Source organism: Cupressus sempervirens, chromosome 3, assembly GCF_028749045.1.
Source record: "Cupressus sempervirens isolate cs-2001-9-10 chromosome 3, ASM2874904v1, whole genome shotgun sequence".
NCBI lineage: Eukaryota > Viridiplantae > Streptophyta > Pinopsida > Cupressales > Cupressaceae > Cupressus > Cupressus sempervirens.
Window position 1 is genome coordinate 245,749,480 of NC_143120.1, and position 18,756 is coordinate 245,768,235.

The 18,756-nt window shown below is 36.5% G+C and overlaps 2 long non-coding RNA genes across 2 annotated transcripts; both read right to left on the reverse strand.

Moving 5' to 3' along the window:
- Positions 1 to 12,451: 12,451 nt before the first annotated feature.
- Positions 12,452 to 13,815, reverse strand: LOC149565779 (uncharacterized). The gene is made up of 2 exons (XR_016361513.1): positions 13,433 to 13,815; positions 12,452 to 13,153 (listed from the first exon to the last, which is right to left on the reverse strand). It is a non-coding gene; the product is annotated as an uncharacterized LOC149565779 (long non-coding RNA).
- Positions 13,816 to 14,162: 347 nt separating this feature from the next.
- Positions 14,163 to 18,165, reverse strand: LOC149565780 (uncharacterized). Its single transcript, XR_016361514.1, has 2 exons — positions 16,073 to 18,165; positions 14,163 to 14,559 (listed from the first exon to the last, which is right to left on the reverse strand). It is a non-coding gene; the product is annotated as an uncharacterized LOC149565780 (long non-coding RNA).
- Between the last annotated feature and the right edge of the window lie 591 nt (positions 18,166 to 18,756).

Sequence of the window (18,756 nt, forward strand, 5' to 3'; positions counted from 1 at the left end):
GCTGATTTGGAGTTTCAACTAGAGCTGCACTTTCATCATATCATCTTCAGCATTCAACCTCCAGCATTTGATCAATCTAGTGGCCTGTTGGTAAGGGTCACTACAATGGTATCAGAGTAGTTTCTTGCCAGCCTGATAGGATTTATGCAGCCAATTTAGTTTATAAAAGAACCAACATAACTGAGAATATGGCTAAGAGACATTATCTAAGCCCACCCAGAACTATGCGTGATGATGAGACTTTACAGCATCAGGAGAGGCTTCTACAGTCAATAGAGGCAAGTACACAGGCAATGATGGTTATGATGCAACATTTGATTGGGGAAAATAGGAGAAATTATCATAATAATGACCAGGATGACAGGAGCATAGCAAGATCATAACATAGGACACGGTCTGGAATAGCTGACAGACCCACACAACCTACATTCAAGGAAAAAACTCCAGCACACACACCTAATGCTATGGTAACAGATATTGTAGATGAACTCCAAAAAGTGAAGAATGAGTGGGATTCATTACCAGGATATGTACAACATGGATGGACATTTGACAGGTACCTGAACTACAGAGCTGCCAGGCAGAAGCATGCAGATAAACACAGTGAGTTGCAACAAGTCACCAACAAGTTGGTATTACCCACATTTGATGGTAGTGGAAAAATGACTACTCATGCTTGGATTCATAAGGTGGATACTTTCCTATCTCTAAAGACTATGACAGAATTTGAAGCACTCAAGTATGCCACTTTACACTTAGATGGGGCAGCACATGATTGGTGGACACATCGCATGATCATATTGCAACACAATTAGGTAACCACTTATCAAGAGTTTGTGGAGAGATTGATAGAAAGGTTTGATGAAAAAAATCTTGAAGTTTATTTCCAGGAGTTAGCCCAGTTGAGATAGTTAGGAGGCTTAGAACAATTTATCAATGACTTCCAGAAGCTTGCAGTGATGGTGCATGACATTTTAGAAAGGAGGCTAGTCATTTTATTCACAGAGGGATTAACTGAACCACTCAAGGGGTGGGTAAAGGCCTTTGATCCTCCTACATTACAGGAAGCCATGAAGAAATCCCGTAGTTTGGAACTTGCAGCTCGAGCAAACTGGTTTAGTTCAAAGGGTTCTTCATCATTTAGAAATAACAAAGGAGAATTCAACAAGGGTAAAGAGAAGGTTAGTGACTCAAAAGGAAAGCCAACTAGACCTTGGGATAAGGAAACACTTAATGACCTACGTAGGAAGAAGCTACGCTTCTTTTGCAAAGGTCCCTATGAGTTTGGTCATGATTGTCCTATGAGGCCTAAGGGGAAGGCTAACTAGGTGATGTGGGCTTATTATGAAGGTTCATATTTAGACATCTTAGAGCACCATGATGAGGATCTTGATGAGGCAGAGGGTGAACAAGAGGTAGATAGTGCTGAGAAAAAAGAGGCTCCAGAGCTACATTTACAGGAGGCACGTCTGTCTAGTATTCAAAGAGAGGGATCTTTCAGATTTCGAGGAGTCTTGGTAGGACAGAAGGTTATTACTCTATTGGATACAAGTGCCACGCATAATTTCATTGATGCATGATTTCTGGAGAGGTGTGGACTCTTTACTGAGGAGTTTGAGGGACTGAGAGTCAAGGTAGCCAATGGATATACTCTTTGTTGTGACAGGATGGTGCAAGATCTACCTTTGCACCTGAATAACTATGAGTTTAAGGTAGACTATCATGTGGTCAACATGGGTGACATGGACATAGTACTTGGGATGCAGTGGCTACATTCTTTGAAGGAGGTTACCCTAAGATTGGAGGATATGGAGATATGATTCGTGGTGGATGGTAGGACTCATGTGCTGAAGGCTATCCATAATGGTGATGTCAGGACTATCTCATTTAGACGATTGGAGAGATTAGCCAGGCATAATAATATAGAGTGGGCGGCAATATGCACCTTGATGCCTACCCAGGAGGAGCAACATAAGACTGGATATCATCTAGATATTCATAAATTGAGAATCAAGTATAAGAAGGTATTCAGTGAGATTTCACTAGGCAGGCCACCAGACAAAGGTATTGAGCACATTATTGAGCTGGAGGAAGGCGCTAAGCCTGTCATGATCACACCATACTGACACCCAAAATGACTCAAAGATGAGATCGAGAGGACCATCGAGGAGTTGCTAGCAATGGGACACATCAAACCAAGTAAGTCACCTTTTGCATCTTCTGTTGTTTTGGTAAAAAAAGAAGGATGGAACTCTACGAATGTGTATTGATTACAGGGTGTTGAATAAGAGAACTATAAAGAACAAGTATCCCATCCCACACATCGATTATCTGATAAACGAATTGCATGGGGCTTGTTATTTCAAAAAAATTGATTTGAGATCAAGCTATCACCAGATCAAAGTTCGAGAGCAGGCTATTGAAAAAATTGCTTTCAGATGTCATTGTGGGCATTTCAAGTTTGTAGTCATGCCTTTTGGTTTGACTAATGCACCTGCCACTTTTTAGTCCACTATAAACAAGGCCTTCCACCATCAGTTGAAGAAATTAGTGCTAGTGTTCTTTGATGATATTTTGATCTATAGTAGGACATGGCAAGAACATTTAGAGCACTTGGAGACAGTATTGAGCATTTTACAGAGGGAGTCCTTGTATGCCAAGGAGTCCAAATGTGATTTGGGGATGACAGAACTGTTGTATCTTAGACACATCATTAGTGCAGAAGGAGTGCGAATGGATCCTGAAAAGATTTGAGCTATTGTCGATTGGCCACCACCAGAGAACCTTACACAAGGGGTTCCTTGGTCTATGTGGATTCTATTGTAGGTTTGTCAGTGGCTACTCATGACATGCAACACCCATGATAGATTTGCTAAAGAAAGGGGGATTTGTGTGGACTCGGGAGGCACAAGACTGTTTTATGCGGTTCAAGAAAATAATGACTACATGCCCAGTATTAGCATTGCATGATTTCATGAAGCCATTTGAGCTTCAATGTGATGCTTCTGGAGAGGGAGTTGGTGCTGTACTCATGCAGGAGAAGCATCCTATAGCTTATGAGAGTAGGAAACTCAGAGGGCCTAAGAGATCATTCAACATATATGATAAAGAGATGTTGGCCATCATGCATGCCTTGGCCAAATTCAAACAGTATCTTGTGGGTAGCAAATTTTGTATTAAAACTTATCATAATAGTTTGAGGCACTTTTTGGGATAGTGAGACCCGAATGATCGTCAGCAGAAGTGGGTGAGTAAGTTACAAGCATATGATTTTGATATCACATATGTTAAGGGGACACAGAATATTGTTGCAGATGCTTTATCCCGTAGGCCACACCTCACTTCTATGATTCAAATATCAAAGGATTGGCGACACTTGATTGTAGCAGAATATGCCAAAGACACGTGGGCCTCTGCTATAGTGGAGGGAACAACAATCGACACCAGATACACTCTCATAGCTGATTTGATCATTTACAAGAACATGATTTACTTAGTCGTAGGATCGAAAGTGAAGTAGTTGATTTTGAGAGCATTCCATAATTCACCTACAGCAGGCCATCTTGGGTATTTCAAGACTTACAGGTTAGTACGGGAACCGTTCACTTGGAAGGGACTTAAGGCTGATGTTTTGCAGTATGTGCGTAAGTGTCATGTTTGCTAGCAGAACAAACAAGAGCACACTTATTCAGTAGGGCTCCTACAACCACTTCCTATTCCTGACAGGAAGTGGGAGTGCATCTCTATGGATTTTATTATGGGCTTGCCCAGGGTCCAGGGGTGCGATTGTATCTATGTGGTGGTGGATAGGCTGACAAAATATGCTCACTTCTTCCCTATCACTACTACATACTCAACAGCTCAGGTGGCAGAGGTCTTCTTCAGGGAGGTTTTCAAATTACATGGTTTGCCTCAGAGCATTGTGAGTGACAGGGACACCCGCTTCATGAGTCACTTTTGGCAGGAAGTATTTCGATTGTGTGGTACTGAGCTTACATCTAGCACTAGTTATCACCCACAAACTTATGGTCAAATAGAGATTGAAAACAAATGGGTGGAAGGGTATTTGAGGAATTATGTGGTAGATCAACAACGAGCTTAGGTCCGATGGATATATCTCTATGAGTATTGTTATAATACTACATACCATATGACTATACAAATGACACCGTTCATGGCACTTTACAGTTATGAGGCACCTAGTTTCTTAGATTTGTTGTTGGGAGACAGTCAGGTACCCCATGCAGGTGAACTATTACAGGAAAGTAAGGATATAGTTGCTACTCTCAGAGACAACATTGCTAGAGCTCAAAACCAACAAAAGCAATATGCAGATAAGAAGAGGACTGAGTGTAGCTTTGAGGTAAATGATATGGTTTACCTCATGTTGCAGCCATATAAGCAGTCCACTCTCAAGAAGAGTGGTGTAGAGAAACTCAAGCCACGCTATTATGGACCATTCAGGATCATTAGGCGAGTTGGTGAGGTGGCTTATGAGTTGGAGCTTCTCGTAGATAGTAGAGTGCACAATGTGTTTCATGTATCACACCTCAAAAAAAGCATTGCGTCAGAATGTGATGCCTTCTGCAGTATTACCTCCCTTGGATGATGAGAGAAATTTGATCTTAGTACCAGAATCCATTCTGGATAGTAGAGAGAAGCAGCTTCGCAGGAGAGTAATCAGAGAGTATCTGGTTAAGTGGAAAGATTTACTTGTTGAAGATGCTACTTGGAAGGGAGAAGTGATTTTGTAGCATCCAGCATTAAGATTGCTTGAGGCCAAGCAATTTTAGGGGGGTGGACCTGTAATGTCCCGGTTTTGGACAAGTTAATTATTTATAAAGTTATTGATAAAAATATATATTACAAGGTAACTTTATATTTAATTAAGTGATATATCTTATAAAGTCATTAAATAAAATAATGTTCTAGAGGTTGCTCGAAGGAGCAGAGAAATAATTAAAAAAAGAGGCCGACCTATTGAAGAAAAAAGAATAAATGGGCATTGAGGGCTCATTGCCTAGCATCGAGATTTATATTGATATTTGCTGATGTTCATTGTGGAACCTAGGGTTTCTACAGGTACTCACAATTGGCCATTGAGAATGAAAACTCTCAATTGGTACGCAATTTTGAGGGTGTGAAAGATCACCTTAATTATTGCAGCTGTGGGAAGGATATTTCAGTCCTTTCTCTTGTGCTTAATTGGTGATTTGGAGTTTCAACTGGAGTTGCATTTTCATCATATCATTTTCAGCATTCAGCCTCTAGCATTTGATCAATCCAGTAGCCTATTGGTAAGGGTCAAGTTGCATCCCAAGTGTTTATTCAAAATTACTAGTTGTTGTAGCTGCATATTGCAAGTAGTTTCAGTCATATATATATTGCATTAAATATTGTCAAAATAAGTTGCACATTCATGTTAGGTCATTGTTTAGTCAATTCAGAGTTTGAATGAATACATTGGCACTGTTATTTCCTTATTTCAGCAATATACTTTAGTAGTGTATTAAATTTAGGGTTTTGTTTAGTGGCCTACTGGTAAGGGTCATTATAGTTATAGAGCTTTATCCTAGTCAACAAGTTGAACCAACTTCTGAGATAAATCAAGGGGAAGCATTGCATGATCAAAAATGTTCCAAGGCAGTCCATGCTCGGAGACCCATTTAGCCAAATAGTCAGCTACACCATTCCACTCACGAGGAATATGCATAAAAGATACAAAATCCAAAGAAGTACATAGCTGAATGATCTGTTGAATAACCAGAGCCAAATGCCAATTCCAGTCACAAAGTTCCTTTTATTCAATAAATTGACAACCACCTGCAAGTCAGTCTCGCAGATAATTCTTCACTAGCCACGTTGACAACACTATTGCACTGCAACCAAGATAGCCAAAGCTTCCATGAGGTTATTAGTATGGTAACCCTTGTAGATAGAAAAGAAAAATTGAATATTATCAGAACTGTCACACCCAACACCCCCAATACCAGCGGGCCCTGGATTTTCCCGAGAAGAACCATCAATGTTGATGTTGGAGGAATTATTGCTATTATTGATGTTGGTTATTAAAGTTTACTATTATCCTTGATGTTGGAGGAATTATTTTATCTAATACAGATAGATCAGAATGTGATGTATATCCAAGGCTCTCTTTAACTTATTCAGATGTTTGTAGTTTTCCTCTGACCTTGATTGATTGCTAAGCTAAGAAGAAGGGACAAGTGCCTTGCTTAGTTCGGGAGGAATGTATAGTGCTATGGCAAGATTGGCTCCAATTAATTCAGACACATATCGCTGATAAGTGTATTGACCGATTCTGTAATCTTTCAATTGTTACAATAAAATATGATGTGATTAAATATGATGTAATTTTGACAAGAGTATGCCCTTTTTATAATGTAATAATATAGGACATTTGTCCCGAGCTAGATTGGAAGTTTTCTTTTCCGTTCTTTCCTATCAGTACCTGTTTGAACGAAAAATTGCTATTGTAACTTACTCATTTAAATTAATAAATATACTCAAGACCTTGGCCGTTTACCGATATATATATAAATAATTTACATATTTACAAATTTCACCATTAAAAAATAAAAAGATCTCTATCAAGAAATAAAAGGAAGAAAAGCTTCAACCAACAAGCACAAGAGTTCCAACCACTACAGCACAGAAATTATATAAATATATATATTCTCTCTACCTCTACCTCCCTCCCATTATTAACTTATGACGCATGTTTTATACAGATATGAGATATCAAGTAATCTTTTCAATTTATTAGCAAAATTCAAGCGCTAACTAACGTCTTTGAAGAATTCTCGTCACCGTAACAATTCCTCACCCACGACGGCGGATATGAAGCCACAATCAAATTCGATTGAATACTGAAGACTGAATTCCAAACAATAAATAGAGATAAAAGAGATTTTTGAATTCAAACAATTCAGCATGCAGTGAAAGGCAAATTTTTTAATATCAATGAAACCCACAAATCCTCTAAATTTTGTCTAAACGAGAACTCCCCAACATCTCACAAACTACCTCAGACCTTGCTCCGCCAAATTAAGTTGAAATCTCTGTGGCTCCGCCAAATTACCAACAAGTTAGCCCTTCGACCACCGAGAAAGATTTTCCCCAAGAGATTTTCTGTCCCATAAAGACTGTTGAACTGCTCAATCAGAAATATAATTAACTAGCTACGTAATTTATATGTATCAAATGAGCTCACAAACCGCCATTTTATAATGATATAATTCATTAGAATCACTTTTCAATGCCTTCGTATTTCAGACATCATGTTCTCACAGTTTTTAACTCTGAGGTTTTTGATAGATTTTTTAAATTGAAATGGCATCCTGAGCGCAGCTGAGTAAATATAGCTGAATATTAAACCATATGAGCTCACTAGTTATACCAAATTACCACTCTGATCAGTTTGAAACATACTCAAAAGGGCAGTGTTGTTCAGCTTTCTTTGATATTCAATAATATTACATGGATAGATTCTATGCTAATACAAATTTCTTTTACTTAAAAAAGGAGAGATTGATGGAAATTGCATTAACGTTATCCCTAGCACCTTGTCTGACTGCCACCCTATTGATATCATGTTTTGAAAGGAAGAGAGAATCGGGAGATCTAATACTTTTAAACTGAATCTTAATAATGAAGAAATTTTAAAAATGATTAAACTAGCAGTTGCATGCTTTAAATAATCTAAAATAAATCAATTGCCTCCAACGATGAGCCGATAGGTTGTGGCATGTAAAATAAATTCTAAAAATTATTTTAGAAAAAATATCATAGAACTCTTAAAAATTATTGTTTTTAATGAATTTATATTTTTAAAAAAATTGGTTATTAAAAATACGTCATTCTATAAAGCAATCAAAATTAATTGATGACAGTAGAAATGTAAAATTAATAGAAAAGTGGTAACAATGTATTCTTAATTGATGACAGTAGAAATGTAAATTTGATATATGATGTTGAGTTGACATATTAAGAAATATTAAAAGTAAACAACAATAAGAAATATTATAAGTAAACAAATATATTCCTTCAAGAAATGCACTTGTATTGGCATGCTTGAATAGGCCCCAAAAAAATAAAATTTTCAAATATTCTAACCTTAAACAGACTATTTTATAAATTTTTAGAGCTAAAAATATCACAATTTTATCACATTATCAAGAATTCAAAAAGCAATGGAAAAAAATAAAATAATCTAAAATTAAAATTTCAGTTTTAAACAACAATAGATTTAAAACATGATTTTCTTTCCTATGCTAGAATGAAATAAAGAATTTTGAGTACTAATTGAAATCAGAGGTAAACATAAAAACCCATTATTTTAAGTACTGATGAAGATGAAATCAGAAATTCCAGGTAAACATAAACACATTTTATTTGAAGTACTAATCAAAATCTGAAATTCCAGGTAAAATAAACCTTTATTTTAAGCTGTAACTATAATTAGATATTTTTGACGAACTCCAAAAACCCTTCAAATTTCAACACTAATTGAGAATCAAAACCATGAGATAAGATCCAAAACCCTTGTCCCACTAATTGTCAAGCGTTGCAAATGAAGATGCTACCTTTGAGAGATTTTTAGTACAAGCAAACGATATTGAAAATTAAAAATTGGAAAAAAATTCACGAGATTATTAGAATACACATAGCTGTGTAAGCATAGATCTTGCCAACACATTGTTTGCAAATGTCATTTTTGAATTCTATCTGTCAATAATACAAACAAGGTTTCGCTCACTGTATATTTCTCCAACATAAGATTCTAAACTCCACCTATATCACATTGTTTGAATGAAGAAATAATGCTTTGTTTCCCAGCGCTCGCCTCAAGAGTCCTCATTTTTCACATCTAACGCTCTTTTCTCATCACCATCAGATGAAATAAGTTATGACAAAGTCGATGAACTATTTTTTGTTAGAAGCTTCTTCTACCAATACACTATCAACACCCTCTCATCGAGAAAATTTGTGGCACCAACCGCTGTTGCTACTAACTATAAATTGTAAACACCCAAAACTCATTATAAAGTAGATTTAGGGTTTGATAGACTGAGGGATTGACAAGGAGCCTCTTGTGTCATTATGATGCATTGCAAATCTTACAAATCTTGTAAATAAGTTTTTAACATTATCTCTGAAAATCAACCAGAAAATCTAAAAAGTGAGGTGGTCTTACAAAATTTCCGTCAAAATAAAATTTTGGGGGAGCAAAGCTCCCACAATAAGCCTATCGGCTTAATAAAAATTTATCACAAAAGTTTAAATTAAGAAAATTTACTTTAGGTTGCTATGTTTTACTGTCACAAAAATTATCATCAAGAAGGGCTTCTGGCAAAATTTTGTAAAATCAGGAGCAAAGCTCCCACATAAAAGCCTATAGACTTAATAAGATATCTCTCATTGATCAATAGAACAATAATGTGAATTGTTAGAATGACGATCCTTGGCTCAGCTGGTAAGGCTTTGTATAAAGGGGATCTATAATTTCAGTCGTTCTTAATAACAATCAGCTCAAAAGTTGGCACACCATTAGCTGTGAAGATGAACTCCCTCAAACTAAAAGACGGGCTTCTGCTGCAATGCAAAAAGCTTGTCAAATCTTTCAATTTCCTCTTCAGCTCTTTTTTAATATAGATATCTTTGAGAATCTTGAATGGTGGGACAAGACTGTCATTTAGAAAGTCAATACTAAAATGATTTATCATTCCCTTATCTCCCCCTTAAATCTCTTTAATTAACTGAATAGCTGTTGGAATCTTTCCCTTACTCTCAGTGGTCAAATGTTTTCAAAAAATGTTGGTCTCATGGCATTGAAGCTAAAAAATCTTGTTTTAGGTAGTTTTTGTTGCTCAGAAGATTCCTTGAATTTTCCTTTCTTAGGGATAGTAACAATTGTTGCAGAGTCTGTAATCATGTTGAAATTGTTGAGAAACGTTTCTTTGATTGTGTTTTTGCCAAAGATGTCAGGAGTCTTTTCCGTTGTAACGCTGATGGTTGGTGAAGGTCTAATATGGATTTCTGGAATGAGGTTTTATTTGGTTATGTGGATGGGTTAAATGTCAATTACAATATCATTTTGTCTTCTTTTACTACTGAGGTGCTATGGTCCTCGTGGAAAATGAGAAATGAGGATTTATTCCGAAAGAGTGAACTCACCATGTTTTATATTGTCTTGCAAGTTACTCTAACAATAGAGATATCCAATGAGAAGTTCAGAGAATTGCAGCCAAACAAATTATCAAAAGCACAAATATCTCTAAGCTGAAGAAGTGCACGTGTGGGTCCATATCGGGTTCCTAAAACTTCCAACAAAGAATTTGCCAAGTTCTGGTCCTATGCAAGAGAAGGAAAGGACAAATTTGTCAGAGTACAAGTCCACTGCAAATACTATTGAGGTGTTGTTAGATGATATGGAGTTGAAAGAGAAAACTAACAAGACTGTACCAGATGTTGGGCTGGAAGCGTTGGAATCAAATGACAAGTATTTGTCCAAGATTTCCTCTCATATTGGCTTCTTTGAATGAAATAGAGGTAGAATGTTTGAATATATGAGTTTGCATCAACTGTTATTTGTAACTGGCAGTATCATGGTTCCTTTTTCGTTTCATTGTGGTCTCAATCTCTGTGATATTATGGTCCTATGTAATTATGTAGCTATATTTTGATCTCTGTAGCACAATCTAGCTTTAATTGTATTTCCATCTGAGGTTCTCATTGCTGTAACTAATTCCTTGCCGGACCAATGTTTATAGCCTGGACATTGAGCTTATATTGTAACCTGTTTTTCTTTGGTAATAGGTAATTAATACAAAAAAAGAGAAAGTTTAATTAAAATAACATATATTATGTAATCATATGAAGTAGTTTATTTTACACTTATGCCGTATAGTACAAGAAATATATTATATATTTTTCAATATATCATTATATAATATAATTCTTTTTTTTTTTTATGGAGGGTTCAGACCTGCGAGGCAACCCAGCGAGGCATGAAACCTGTGAGCTACCAACCAGCGAAGGCCACCATTTGAAGATTTAGGAACCCGATACGGGCCCACACATGCCTGAAACCTCTGAACAATATAATATAATTCTTTTTGAATAATCAATAGTGTTTCAAAACTAATCATTTAAATCATGTGATTTTTGGATATTTCATGCAAAATGAAAGAGGAGTTGAATGAACATTTCTCTAGCAATTACTAGTTGTGAAACCTACCCCGAGTTGGAACCAAGAGACTGTCCCATCCATCAGACAATTGGGAAAACCATTTTCTATTGTGTGCTGGGTGTGCTGCACAGATGTATGTGCCACCCATACCCCATTTCCACTAGTTGGTCCCTCAGTCTCATCATTTCCATTTTCAAGATTGGTTATCCTTCAGCCCATCTTCCAATCTTTTAGGAATCCTACAATAGCTCAATCCCAAGCAGCCCTATAGTAGTCCAACTGCTACAGTTTTCCCACAGCCTTCTCATAACAGTCCTACAGGAGCCCCAGTCCTACAGCAACCCCATAGTAGCCATCCAGCATTCCCACAACAATTCCTGAGCAATCTTGCAACAATCCCATGGCAATCCTACAACAATCCCATGTTTTCTCCACAATATTGCGAACAAATGGTATGTTTAGTTTCTCTTATTATGTTGATTCTAATGAAGATGTTCTAGTCTAGAATTTGAATTATTATAGACTTGTCCAGATGCTTTTGCAATCTGCCTTTTGACTCTTCCTAGTCTTGGTTGACACCAAGGATTGTGTTTCGAAACAACATGTGTTCTTTGTGCATCCCCTTCCTTCATATTTGCATTCAAATAATTCATTGTAAAAAAAAAATTGTTAGCCTCTGTCTATAACATTTTGTAGACATTACAATATACGTTTACGCATAACCAAAACAAACATCATTATTAGCACCTCAAACCTTTTGAATACCTCTAGACATGCACCAAATTAATGTTAAGACGGAATTGTGTTGATTCTGTCTTTTTTCTTATAGCTATCATCCTTCCCACTATTACCACAATTACAAACTTCTTGTTATCATCATTATTAGATACATTCATGATCACCACAACCTTGAATATTTTTTATTGAAAACAACCTAGAACTATAATCAACAGAACTCTGTATCTCGTCATTGTCACAATCAATCTAATTGTCACTAAACAAAGATGTTTTCATTATACCATTCAACTGAGAAAAAGATACTAAATCTAAATTACAATAAACTATCAGTCAAGATGATATTTAACTTCTTTTGAGCAAATGTAATACGAAAGACTTAAAAAAATGTTTACTTGTTCAGAAATCTGTCTCTGTGAGGACTTTTTAGAAAACATTCCCCAAGCATTGCTTAATTATCATAATTTAAAAATCTATTGATCAGATTTGTTTTGTCTTCTATAGATATCTTGTGGCAAGAGATTTTTTATTTCGGTTTCAATAATAATAAAATATTATTATAATATAAAGGTTCTTTTGTTTCTATTTTTCTATGTTGGCACTCAAACCTTTCACTGTTGGATTATCTCAAATGTCTAAACTCTTCACTCATTTATCCACAATCTGTGTTTTTGAAAACTTAGTCTGTGTTGGATCATCAAGTTCCAGGAGAAACTGTTAATTGGCATCAGTGCCAGTTTCATTGTATGCAATTATCCTACTACAATTGCTGTTTAAAAGTCTCTAAAATTGATTGAGTCTAGTAATACCATTTTTCCTTGGGGAGGGAGGGTTGGGTTGTAGGAGTGTGAAGGTGATCTTGTAGATAGTTTCACAGATATTACAAGATGGTTACACAATCTCACTAAAATGAGCTAGAAAGGCTGCTTTACTACCCTCATTATAAGAGACAAAGATTCAACATCTTTTCATGGGCTCTTGATTTGAACTTCAACATGCAAAGCCAATTCAGGCTCAAAAACTGCAACTCCTCTAAAGCTGGAAGCGAAGAGTCCTCATGAAAAGTAGCCCAGAGTGACCTGTGTGTATTCAACCTTGGCAGGTGAATCTTAGAAAGAATTGTTTGGAAATAAATGAGCAAGTGTTTATACTGCAGCAATGGATCACTTTTAAAGAAGCAAAAGGAGTGAGATTTGCCATGTTTGTAACCTACAAAGAACATTAAAGAAATTAAAGAAATAATTGTTCATAGACAAGCTTTCCAACAGCAAGAATATGAGATATCTTGCTGGAATTATCCATTTTTAAAGCCTCTAAATGTGGCCCTTTGTTCATGATTAGTCTTCATTTAATATACTAGTACCTATAAATTATGCTGAGAATATGGATCAGAAAATTTTGTATGAAAAAGTGACAAGAGTTACTAAAAATACCGTTCTTAAAAACCTTGAACCAGATGATGATCCTATTTTGAAGAAAATGTCTTACATTGAAAAGGAAGACATGGTTTGAGCATCAAGAGTGAAGAGGCAAAAATGCCAGTAAGTTGATGTGGGAATTTCAATATAGTGGAGCCTTCAATTGAATGACGGAAAATCCTGCTTTCCTTCTGGGTTATTACTCAATCCTGCAATGATGCAATCACATGTTCTACATATATTCTGATAATGAAAGTCATAAAATGGAGAAAGAGTTATTTTTCAACAAGCATTCTGAGTCTCAAATGCCTTTCAAGTATAGACATCAAGATAAAACAGAAATTTTTTACATTAACTTCCTCAAAAAACCAAAGATGAAATTCAGATGAAAGCATTATCATCATCAAGTAAGGGCTGAGGTAAATCATGTTCAGAGAATCATATCATGTTATACAGAAAGCCCTTTGGGTTTTGGTTTTACCTTTTTCAGTACTGTACTTACAGTTTCTTGTCATGTAGGAACCATGAATTTGTTTAGAATGTCGTGGAATTTAATTTGTGTGTGCGCTTTAATAAGACTATTACTCAGAATATTTATAAAGAGCTCCTTTATGGACAATTTGAATGTGATACTTGTGCACCATGTCTATATAGTTAAAACTTAAAACTATTCCTGGGCTTCATGTATACAGTATTAGATGACCCAGCCTAAAGGCGCAGAGTTTCTTCCACAATGTAAATGATGTTTGGCATATGCACAAACTCTTTATAAGAGAATTCTGAGCTCCACAAGAAAGACATGAAAGCTAAAGCATGGACACATCTTAATATAGAAAAATAAAACATCATGTGCTTCTGTGTTTGCTGCCCATGAAAGGCTCCATGGAATCAAACATGCAACATTTTGTCAATCTAATGAACATTATGATACCTTCAATAGGAGTGTTTGCTAAAATGAAGACATTTCTGGTCCACAATGTGAAGAAATATCAATAGTTGAGCATATTGAAGTAGTTGTGGATAGGCAAGGTTAATTTTAGTACGAGGACTGGTCATGAGGTTGAAACGTAGAAGGGCTCCAATTTTCCATACTGGTGTGCTGCCCGGATCATGATCTAAAAAATCGCCATTCCCTTTTTTGTTGTGTATGCACTTGGATTAAGATATAGACAAGAGATCTGCAGCATATCCACCTGCCTATATAGCATTACAAGAAACTAAGAAAGCGAGCAACAGATTTATTATTGTCTACCAATATAAACACTATTCTGCCAACTTACATTTATTTATTATTCTATCTATCAAGCCTAAGTACGAAAGGCAATATTATGTTCTGTCACACGTGTTTCTGAAGGTAAGGGGCTCAACAGGATCTATCAATTTGATTATGTATTTTTGTCATATAAGGGTTGAGGCAAAGATGAGATACAAGGATAGCTTAAAAAAGCTTAATAGGAGGATACCCTAAGCCTCCCATAGTTGCTAGGGAAAGTGTGTAAAAAGTCATTTTGCAAAGATGGAAGACACATATCTACGTCATTAGGTCCCCGAGCCATGACAAGAAGCTGTCAAAATGTCCAATAAAGTTAAAAGTGTGCAAAAGGTCATCATTTTGCCGAGACAGGAAAAACATATTTACTGATTGTGATCCTCTAGCCAGGACAAGAAGCTGCCAAAATTTAAATTAAGGAACACAGTGAAAAGAACATAAAGCAAATGATATCCGACTAGTACAGTTCATACAAATGGCATGGGTGTAAGAGATGATGATAATGATTGTCCTAGTTACAAATTTCACTTCATTTTTATGTTATTTTATGACTTTGCTCTATGATCTAAGAGAAGGTGATGCAGAAGCATCTTGGGATGTGAAAGCACTCTTGCATGAACCAAAAATAGTTTGTTTAATTTTTGCAATAGTTTAGTTTTAAATAATTTGGTGAATAAGATTAATGTGATGAAGCCTATAATATTTGATAACCCATTTGGCCAAGTCCTAAGATTTAATCCAGCATATGAATTTGACAAGTGAAACATAGAGACATATCTTAGCCCCCAGACCTCCATGCTCAAGAATAGGGATGCCACTGGGACGTGGAGACAAGGATGACAAATCTCACCACCATCATCACACTGCCCAGGAATGCAGGGGTGGTATATGATGTTCTCGAGATGTCGTGGGGATCAAATATCCCTCAACCGTTCTAGGGACCTCTATAAATTCCCCATCACTAGATTGCCCGTAAAGCAACTTTTTAAAAAATTGCAATTTTTTAAATTCTTTTAAGGGTTCCATTCAAACCCTAATTAATGGTTGCAAGTTTTCTATTTTACTTGTTATACATCTTATCATTGTGCAGTTATAAAATGAAGGCAAGGTACACAAGAGGCTTACCCACCTTTTCTCAATGCACAATTGGAAGGAAGATGACCCTATAGGCTCAAACAAGACTTAAGCGCTAAGTGAATGCAATGATCTTTCTCTTTTATGATCAATAAATGAAATGGATTTAGGTAATTAACTTAATGATGCAAGATAAGTGATTAAAATAGGCTAAAGTATAAGATTTAAGAAAATACAGATAGGCAAAACAAACAGAAACATACAATTACTAGAAACGGGAAGCTGAAAACTATATTGACCTGTATACCAAATCTGAGGCTGTTCTGTTGAGAAATATCTGGGGCATTTTGTTCCTAGGGTTCTTACCTGGTTTTAGTTGCAATGTTCCTAGCGAAACCTATACTTGCCAAATCAAGTCTCGACAACCGTGCCACCTATACCTGCATATCGAAAAACAAGGAAGAAGGTTTAATAGAGTGGTTTGCCTCTGTCAAACCCCCTATCCAGAATCAACATTGAAATGAAATGAAAGAAATATAAGTGTGTTGTCATATAGCAGAGGCTAGATCTAAGAAATTGTATCATACCTTGATAATACAAATGCTTCTTTGAATGTGATCAAATATGTTGATGCAGTAGCTTTGACTTAACACAAAAACCAAAAGGAAATCAAAAAAGAAAAAACCTTATGTAAATGGATGTTGTAATAAACCACAATGCTTAATTGAGAAGAAGAAAGATCTAGATGTGGGAGTATCTCATCCCTTGATAGTCAACTCCTTCACTTGGCTTTCAATGAGGGAAATAAGCTCAATCATAGAGAAGAAAATCTTGAACACTTGAGAAGAAGTCTAGGTCTTGAGTGATTGACATGATTGCTTGAACTTAAATGGTTGTACTTAGCAATAATGAATATTTCATGATAATGTTGGATCTCAATGATGGTTGCTTGATAATGGATGTTCATGGATACAAAAATATGGAGAGATAAGGTGTTAATGTACCTCTTGCAACATCTCAAAGGTTAAAACATAACCAGGTCAGGTGTAGATTTGAATATCCCACTAAGCCACCGAAGCGAGACCTCGAACCAAATTTGAGCGTGATCCTCAGGAACAAAGCACCCTAGGCATTATGTTCCATGAACAAAACATCTTGGACATTATGTTCCAACCAATCAGAGCATCGATCGGGACCACAATCCTGGAATATCAAGGATGCTAGATTACATGGTATAGCTGGTTTCAATATTGGAATAGAACATGAAGCCCCCATATGGTAATCGATATAGGAGCATCATGGGGTAGTCAACAATCCTATATGCAGGGTCATCGAGCTTGGATTTGTGGGCCTATGGTTCACGCAGTTGGGGATGTGTTTGAGGCACATTGGGGAACCTTGTCCTAAGTGCGCATAAAGTTTGGAGTAATCGTGTTGGAGTTAAAGCCGTTTCAAGGGCTGCTAGTAGCGTGTTCCTAATTTCCTGGACAAACTTAGGAGATTGTTTTCATGAGCTTCAATCCGAGGGAGTTTGCATGTGCACTCTTGGATTTGGATAGTTGGATGGCACGCAAACCTATGCCTAAGGGCAAATACTTTGATGTTGTTATATGAGTTAGTTATGCATTGTAAACTTGGGGTCTGTCCTAAGTATTTAGTTATTTCATGTATTTAATGTTTGTTGCCAAGCCAACTTGTGGCTTGAGGGTTTATTTAATGTAACTTGTGTGGCTTGGTTTAGTATAACTAGAGGGTCCTGTGAAGTCTAGAGGGAGTGATTCAGATGAGGAAGCATGGAGTAGCTAAGAGAAGTGAAGTTTGACATAACTAGTAGCTAAGTGTGGGCTTGGGAAACAAGAAGGTTGCTTGGTGGCTTGCGAGCAAAAGTTTAGATTCTTCTTGGAGTTTCTACTAGATTGTGGGTCTGGGTTAGCTAGAGTTTGGATCTTGTGAGGTCTTGCAGAATTTCTATTGTAATTGTTGATGTATTTGGCCATAACCTAGAAGGCCTTATAGTCGGGCATGTTGGATGTTATCTATTGATTCTATTACGAGAATATGTGTTGCAATTGATCTAAATCTTTGCATCATTGTTATTCTTCCATTGTGTGGTTATTTTATGGGGGCTAGGACAACTCCTTTGGGGATTCTCCTGTGTTGTGTTGCATCCAGTGGTATCAGAGCTAGTTGATCTTGTAGTGCTGGTTGATCTTGTGGATTTGTTGGTTTGGGTTTTCAAAGATCTTGGAAGATGCCTCCAAGAAGATTGGATCCTAGGGCAATTGCAAATCTCTGTGATGCTCCAGAGATTAAGATTTAGAGAAGGTTAAGGTAGATTTTAGATCTGAGATGGAGTTGATGAAGAATGATATGGTCACTGAGATCATTAGAGCCTTAGCTAGAGTACTAAGGAATGTGGGTACTAAAGATGGTTACAAGGAAGTTGCTGAAGACTAAGATTGCTAGATCTAGTGGTGAAGACAAAACTAATCAGATGGAGAGACCTGTGGAAGACAGAACTAGACGATTGGATAGATCTGGAGCTTAGTTGAAGCTGAAGCATAAGATGGATGTTTCTAATTTCTCAAGTACTTTGAATCCTGAAGACCTGATTGATTGGATTGGTGAATTGGAAGACTACTTTGAGTTAGAGGATATTGGTGATCCACTCAGAGTGAGGTTGGCACAAACAAAATTGAAAGGGCATGCTACTTTATGGTGGAAAGAATTGCAAAGAGATAGAGAAGAGAAAGGTGAAATTAAGATCACTAGGTGGAGATTGATGGTGACAAAATTGAAGGCTAAGTTCATTCCTGTTGATTATGAGCTTAAGTTGTTTAAGAGATTGTAGACTCTAAAATAAAAGGATATGATTGTGAAGGATTATACCGAGGAGTTCTACAAGTTAACAATTCGGTCTAAACATAGAGAACTTTCTAAAGAAAAGGTGGCTAGATATATTAATGTTTTCAGATTCAATATTTAGGATGAGATTGGTATGTTGAAGATTGATTAAGTTGAGGATGCTTATCAGTATGCTCCGAGGGTAG